This window comes from Dermacentor silvarum, chromosome 2 (genome assembly GCF_013339745.2).
Source record: "Dermacentor silvarum isolate Dsil-2018 chromosome 2, BIME_Dsil_1.4, whole genome shotgun sequence".
NCBI classification, from domain to species: domain Eukaryota; kingdom Metazoa; phylum Arthropoda; class Arachnida; order Ixodida; family Ixodidae; genus Dermacentor; species Dermacentor silvarum.
Window position 1 is genome coordinate 23326376 of NC_051155.1, and position 7763 is coordinate 23334138.

A 7763-nucleotide genomic window follows, 5' to 3' on the forward strand; every position below is an offset into this window, starting at 1 on the left:
TGCTTAGTCGCGCAGTCCCAAGTGCCGATGCGCGAAATGCCTAGCCGTGGGCTCGAGGAGTCGACGCTCGATGTGCTTAGTCGCGCAGTCCCAAGTGCCGATGCGCGAAATGCCTAGCCATGGGCCCGAGGAGTCGACGCTCGATGTGCTTAGTTGCGCAGTCCCAAGTGCCGATGCGCGAAATGCCTAGCCGTGGGCTCGAGGAGTCGACGCTCGATGTGCTTAGTCGCGCAGTCCCAAGTGCCGATGCGCGAAATGCCTAGCCATGGGCCCGAGGAGTCGACGCTCGATGTGCTTAGTTGCGCAGTCCCAAGTGCCGATGCGCGAAATGTCTAGCCGTGGGCCCGAGGAGTCGACGCTCGATGTGCTTAGTCGCTCAGTCCCAAGTGCCGATGCGCGAAATGCCTAGCCGTGCGCCCGAGGAGTCGACGCTCGATGTGCTTAGTCGCGCAGTCCCAAGTGCCGATGCGCGAAATGCCAAGCGCGGGCCCAGGAGTCGACGCTCGATGCGCTTAGTCGCGCAGTCCCAAGTGCCGATGCGCGAAATGCCTAGCCGCGGGCCCAGGAGTCGACGCTCGATGTGCTTAGTCGCGCAGTCCCAAGTGCTTCATCGTAAGGATCGTAACAGCGCAAACAAGACACGGACAAAAGGAAGGAAAAACGACAACACGGCGCCGTGTTGTCGTTTTTCCTTCGTTTTGTCCGTGTCTTGTTTGCGCTGTTACGATCCTTACGATGAATCCCAACCAACTGGCCCAACTTGCCGTCTTGTCCCAAGTGCTGAAGCGCGAAATGCCTAGCCGTGGGCACGATGAGTCGACGCTCGATGTGCTTAGTCGCGCAGTCCCAAGTGCCGATGCGCGAAATGCCTAGCCGTGGGCCCGAGGAGTCGACGCTCGATGTGCTTAGTCGCACAGTCCCAAGTGCCGATGCGCGAAATGCCTAGCCGTGGGCCCGAGGAGTCGACGCTCGATGTGCTTAGTCGCGCAGTCCCAAGTGGCGATGCGCGAAATGCCTAGTGCGGGCCCAGGAGTCGACGCTCGATGTGCTTAGTCGCGCAGCCCCAAGTGCCGATGCGCGAAATGCCTAGCCGCGGGCCCAGGAGTCGACGCTCGATGTGCTTAGTCGCGCAGTCCCAAGTGGCGATGCGCGAAATGCCTAGCGCGGGCCCAGGAGTCGACGCTCGATGTGCTTAGTCGCGCAGTCCCAAGTGCCGATGCGCGAAATGCCTAGCGCGGGCCCAGGAGTCGACGCTCGATGTGCTTAGTCGCCCAATCCCAAGTGCTGATGCGCGAAATGCCTAGCGCGGGCCCAGGAGTCGACGCTCGATGTGCCCAGTCGCGCAGTCCCAAGTGCCGATGCGCGAAATGCCTAGCCGTGGGCTCGAGGAGTCGACGCTCGATGTGCTTAGTCGCGCAGTCCCAAGTGCCGATGCGCGAAATGCCTAGCCGCGGGCCCAAGGAGTCGACGCTCGATGTGCTTAGTCGCCCAATCCCAAGTGCTGATGCGCGAAATGCCTAGCCGTGGGCCCGAGGAGTCGACGCTCGATGTGCTTAGTCGCGCAGTCCCAAGTGCTTCATCATAAGGATCGTAACAGCGCAAACAAGACACGGACAAAAGGAAGGAAAAACGACAACACGGCGCCGTGTTGTCGTTTTTCCTTCGTTTTGTCCGTGTCTTGTTTGCGCTGTTACGTTCCTTACGATGAATCCCAACCAACTGGCCCAACTTGCCGTCTTGTCCCAAGTGCTGATGCGCGAAATGCCCTGCCGTGGGCCCGAGGAGTCGACGCTCGATGTGCTTAGTCGCGCAGTCCCAAGTGCCGATGCGCGAAATGCCTAGCCGTGGGCTCGAGGAGTCGACGCTCGATGTGCTTAGTCGCGCAGTCCCAAGTGCCGATGCGCGAAATGCCTAGCCATGGGCCCGAGGAGTTGACGCTCGATGTGCTTAGTTGCGCAGTCCCAAGTGCCGATGCGCGAAATGCCTAGCCGTGGGCTCGAGGAGTCGACACTCGATGTGCTTAGTCGCGCAGTCCCAAGTGCCGATGCGCGAAATGCCTAGCCATGGGCCCGAGGAGTCGACGCTCGATGTGCTTAGTTGCGCAGTCCCAAGTGCCGATGCGCGAAATGTCTAGCCGTGGGCCCGAGGAGTCGACGCTCGATGTGCTTAGTCGCTCAGTCCCAAGTGCCGATGCGCGAAATGCCTAGCCGTGGGCCCGAGGAGTCGACGCTCGATGTGCTTAGTCGCGCAGTCCCAAGTGCCGATGCGCGAAATGCCAAGCGCGGGCCCAGGAGTCGACGCTCGATGCGCTTAGTCGCGCAGTCCCAAGTGCCGATGCGCGAAATGCCTAGCCGCGGGCCCAGGAGTCGACGCTCGATGTGCTTAGTCGCGCAGTCCCAAGTGCTTCATCGTAAGGATCGTAACAGCGCAAACAAGACACGGACAAAAGGAAGGAAAAACGACAACACGGCGCCGTGTTGTCGTTTTTCCTTCGTTTTGTCCGTGTCTTGTTTGCGCTGTTACGATCCTTACGATGAATCCCAACCAACTGGCCCAACTTGCCGTCTTGTCCCAAGTGCTGAAGCGCGAAATGCCTAGCCGTGGGCACGATGAGTCGACGCTCGATGTGCTTAGTCGCGCAGTCCCAAGTGCCGATGCGCGAAATGCCTAGCCGTGGGCCCGAGGAGTCGACGCTCGATGTGCTTAGTCGCACAGTCCCAAGTGCCGATGCGCGAAATGCCTAGCCGTGGGCCCGAGGAGTCGACGCTCGATGTGCTTAGTCGCGCAGTCCCAAGTGGCGATGCGCGAAATGCCTAGTGCGGGCCCAGGAGTCGACGCTCGATGTGCTTAGTCGCGCAGCCCCAAGTGCCGATGCGCGAAATGCCTAGCCGCGGGCCCAGGAGTCGACGCTCGATGTGCTTAGTCGCGCAGTCCCAAGTGGCGATGCGCGAAATGCCTAGCGCGGGCCCAGGAGTCGACGCTCGATGTGCTTAGTCGCGCAGTCCCAAGTTCCAATGCGCGAAATGCCTAGCCGCGGGCCCAAGGAGTCGACGCTCGATGTGCTTAGTCGCCCAATCCCAAGTGCTGATGCGCGAAATGCCTAGCCGTGGGCCCGAGGAGTCGACGCTCGATGTGCTTAGTCACTAATTCCGAAACATCCATTGCTGAAAAGCTTGAATGCGTGTCCTGAAATGACCAGACGCCAGCACTCGTTGAGCCAACAAGGGAAAATCCTGCTTTATTGTCTTGGGGCGTTGTTTATATGCCCCGCGATCGCCGAGCAAGGGAAAGGGAATACGGGGAGGCGAAAGTGAGGGCCACCAGATAATCTGTGATAGCCGCCACGCGGGCGTTGGGCTGACGTCACAACAATCTTCTCCCCCCCCCTCCCCTTTTTTTCTCTAATGGGAGAACCGCTCGGGGGTCTTCGGATCCGAGTGGACCTCCTCAGGGTTGGAGTATAGCCCCGAGGGACCGTAGGCCTGTTGATGCAGGCGATCCCGTTGCAGGTGGGTCCTCTGGTTCTGGACGGCCCGTGTCGCTTTCTGGCCGGATGTCGGTGGGACACGGGACTGGTGAATTGGCCAATGAGCTGTCCGGCAGTAGCACCTTCACTTGGTCCAAGTGACGACGTACGATCTCGCCCGTAGCGTTATCCGCCGTTACTCTCCCGGCGCCTTGCGTTTCCCGCATCGTGGCCGGCGTCGAGGGCTCTCCTTGTCCAAAGTTGCGTATCCACATTGGATCACCTGTTTGCAAGAATCCGGGCACATCAGTATGGCAGGGGCTACGTTCGACCGGAGCAAGAGGTACCACAGCGTTGTCTAATCTAAAATGCGGCTAGAACCCCAACAGCCGCATTGCAGGTGTTTCTCCGCAGGCCAACGGGCTCCTTCGGTAACTATGCAGGATCCTCGCCAAACGGGTTTGTAACGACCCTTGTCGGTTTGTCTTCAATTTCTGCTTAACGGTTCGCACAGCCCGTTTGACAGCGGGTGATACGGTGCGGTGCGCAAGTGTAGGACGTTATATTGCGCCACATGAAATCGGCGAACTCTTTCCCCGGAATTGCGGGCCGTTATCTGACATAATGGTTTCCGGTATACCAAATCTGCTGAACGTGGTGCGCAAGGCCTCGATGGTTGAGTACGCTGTGGCGCTTTTCATGGGTACAACCTCAATCCACTTGGTATGAGCATCTACCAATATCATCACCATGTACCCTTCAACAGGACCAGCACAATCTATGTGTAGCCTCGACCAACGTCGTCGCGTTGCCGGCCAGGGCGGAAACGGCCTCCTGTCTCCTGTCTAGGCGGCATAGGAGCCGCTTGCACGCAAACATGGCAGCTTTTTACGAGCCGCTCTATGTCCGCATCAATCCGCGGGTACCAAAACAGTGAGCGTGCCAGTGCTTTCATCGCACCGATTCCTTCCTTGGTGCGTGTCGTGCAACAGATGTAGCATCGCAGATCTTGCCTCGAAGGGCACCACCACGCGATGGCCCCAGTACGCCGAGTCGCTGACTGACAGTCAACTCGTCTTTTCTGTTGAAGAATACCTTTAAAAGCTCGTCCTGTCGAGCCAGGCGTCGTGGCCAACCTTCCTGTACCCACTTCCATACCTTGGTTAACTGTCTATCCTTTGAAGTCAAGGCCACTAGCTATTTGGCCGAAATCACCCCATCGTTGAGGCTGTCTGTGAGAAGAACGTACTCACAACCATCGCAATCTTCGGATTCCTCGGGAAGTGTCGATGAGGATACTGGAATCCTGCTGATGCGCGTGAGCGGGAACGTTGGCTGGATATTGTAGCTGTAGGCGCTCAAGATAAGGGCCCAGCGCTGGATCCGGCCCGCAGCCATGGCAGGCACAGGCTTGTCTGGATGGAAGAGGCCCACGAGCGGTTTGTGGTCTGTTATCAAGGTGAAAACTCTCCCGAGAAAATAGGCATGAAATTTGAGCACACCAAATACCAATGCTAGGGCTTCCCGCCCTAACTGTGAATAGTTACGCTCTGCTTGGGTGAGTATGCGGGAGCGGAAGCCGACCGGACGTAACACTCCTTAACCCACATCGTGGGATAGCAACGCGCCGATTCCGACTGGCGGCGCGTCGCACTCGAGAATTAGAGGCTTGTGAGCCGTCAAAACGAGCTAGCCACTCGGCTTCCTTGAGCCTCGTCTTCAACTCTTCAAAAGCTAACTGCTGTGGGCAGCCCCATAGCCATTTTACATTTGTGCGGAGAAGCTCGCACAGGGGTGCCATCACCGAGGACGCGTTCTTAGGGAACTTATGGTAATAAGTGACCAGTCCCAAGAAAGACCGCAGTTCCGCTGCGCTCTGCGGCTCCTTGACTTCGAGGATTGCATCAATGTTTTCCGTCTTCGGCTGCACCCCATGAGCACTTATTCTGTGGCCCAGGAAGTCAACTTCCGGTTGGCGAAGTTTATACTTGTCTGGATGCAACCGCACTCCCGACTGTTGGAACTGCTCCAATACTTTGCGAAGCGTGGTGCAGTCATTCTTTTTTTTTTCTACCACAATGACATCATCGAGAAAGACTTGAACCCCTGGCAAACCTTGCAGTATTGCTTCCATGTGGCTCTGAAACAACGCCGGGACCGACGAAATCCCGAATGGTAGTCGAATGAAACAGAAGAGCCCCTTTTGCGTATTCACGGTTGTAAGTGGCTGGGATTCTTTATCCAAAGGAAGCTGGTTGTATGCGTCGCGGAGGTCAATCGTAGTAAAAACCTCCCCTCCGTTTAATGTGGCTACCATATCATCGACGCGGGGAAGAGGATACTGCGCTGTAAGACAGGCTTGGTTCACTGTGACCTTGAAATCACCGCAAAGCCTTATGCTGCCGTTACGTTTCACCACTGGAACTACGGGCGCCGCCCATTCGGAGTGTGGCACTGGTTTGAGTATGCCATTTTCAACAAGCCGATCAATTTCCGCGGCTACTTGGGAACGTAACGCGTACGGCACTTGACGAGCTTTGCAAAACCTTGCAACGGCAGTTTCCTTTAGGCGCAGGTGGGCAGGAGGACCCTTGATAAGGCCCAGACCTGGTTTAAACACGTCCGGAAATTCTCTTAACAGATCTTGGACATCAACCTTTTCTACTGGATCTATGATGAGCTGATACTGGATCTACCCTTGGCTGATACGCTGCAAACCGGTACACTAAGTAGGTCGAATGTTTTGATGAGGTCTCGGCCCCACAGGTTGGGTCCTTTGCATCCCAGGACGGTCAAGGTGCCTGCCACAGAACGCCCTCCTGTAGAAACGTCAAGCTTCAACTGTCCGTTCACCGGAAGTTTCCCGAGGAAACAAGTTCAACGCGGAGTCTTGGAGTTTAGGCCAGGCCGCCCGATGTTTTATATACGTTGGCCATGTGATGATTGAAACGGGTGAACCCGTGTCTAGCTGCATGGTGACCGGCACTCCGCCCCGCTCCAACGTACGAACCAGCGGCTTGACTGTTCCGAGGGACCCGACGTAGTCTTCCGCAGCCCCCAGCATAAATAGGCCATCAGCCTCGGCGTCGTCATCCTTCGGCTCTAGCATACTGACGTCCTGATGTGACACTCTCGGCGCGGTAGGTAATTTATCTGTGCGACGGGAGCACACCCTCGCCAGGTGCCCACGTTGACAGCACTTGTAGCATATAGCTGAGCGGAACCGGCATGTTTCTGCGCTGTGCCCCTGACCTCCGCATCTGAAGCATGATATTCGGCGTCCCTCCCTCGGTGCCCCTTTCTCCGTTACCGCATACACGTTTTCGTCTGACTTGGCCGCGCCTATCCCTTTTTCGTTCTCTACTGCCAGCTCAGCTGCCAGCGCTATTTCTTCGGCCTCACTTCTGGTCAGGCCTGTTTTCGCTAACAGTTGCCGACGTACACTGGAGCTTTGCAACCCGCATACAATCCTATCCCACAGCATTCTGTCCAGACTGTCTCCGAAATTGCATGTGTTAGCAATCTGACGGATGGCCAGACGAAATTCTTTGACCGGCTCACATGGCGATTGGTTGCGCGTGAAGAACTTGTACGACTAGACTATCTCGTTAGGCTCCGGCGAAAAATATTGTTGCAGAAGGGCCACGACCTCGGTGTATGAAAGTTCGTTCACCTTGGCTGGCGCGCAGCGTCCGGCAATCACGCCCACCGTGTTCGTGCTCAACGCTGCAACGAGCAGAGCCCGTTTCTTCTTCTCTTCCGTAACGCCATGGCCCTCGAAGAATGCATCTAGACGAACTTAGTACGCTGGCCATTCATCGGTGGCCTCGTCGAACGGAGGTGGGCCTGTATAGCTGGCCATTCCGTTTTCCTGGTGGTGTTCGTCCGGCGTTATCCCATCCTCGTCACCACTGAAATGACTAGACGCCAGCACTCGTTGAGCCAACAAGGGAAAATCCTGCTTTATTGTCTTGGGGCGTTGTTTATATGCCCCGCGATCGCAGAGCAAGGGAAAGGGAATACGGGGAGGCGAAAGTGAGGGCCACCAGATAATCTGTGATAGCCGCCACGCGGGCGTGTGGGCTGACGTCACAACATGTCCGATCGAGGATTCCGTTCGCGAAGCTTGGTTGAGAAGTCCGCGTCGCCGATGCTCGGAATGCTTAGCCGCGGGTCCGTCCACAAACGGAGGGATCGGCCACGCTACTGCGGTGTCCGCGTAGCGCTCAAGGCAAAGGTGGCGCTTTGGCGCAAGTTGCAATACTTCGGTGGGCGCAGCAAGGCGCAGACGAGTAGA

The 7763-nt window shown here is 57.1% G+C and overlaps 1 pseudogene; it reads right to left on the reverse strand.

The window, feature by feature from the left end:
* Positions 1-3447: 3447 nt before the first annotated feature.
* On the reverse strand, positions 3448-7328 carry LOC125943384 (uncharacterized; annotated as a pseudogene).
* Between the last annotated feature and the right edge of the window lie 435 nt (positions 7329-7763).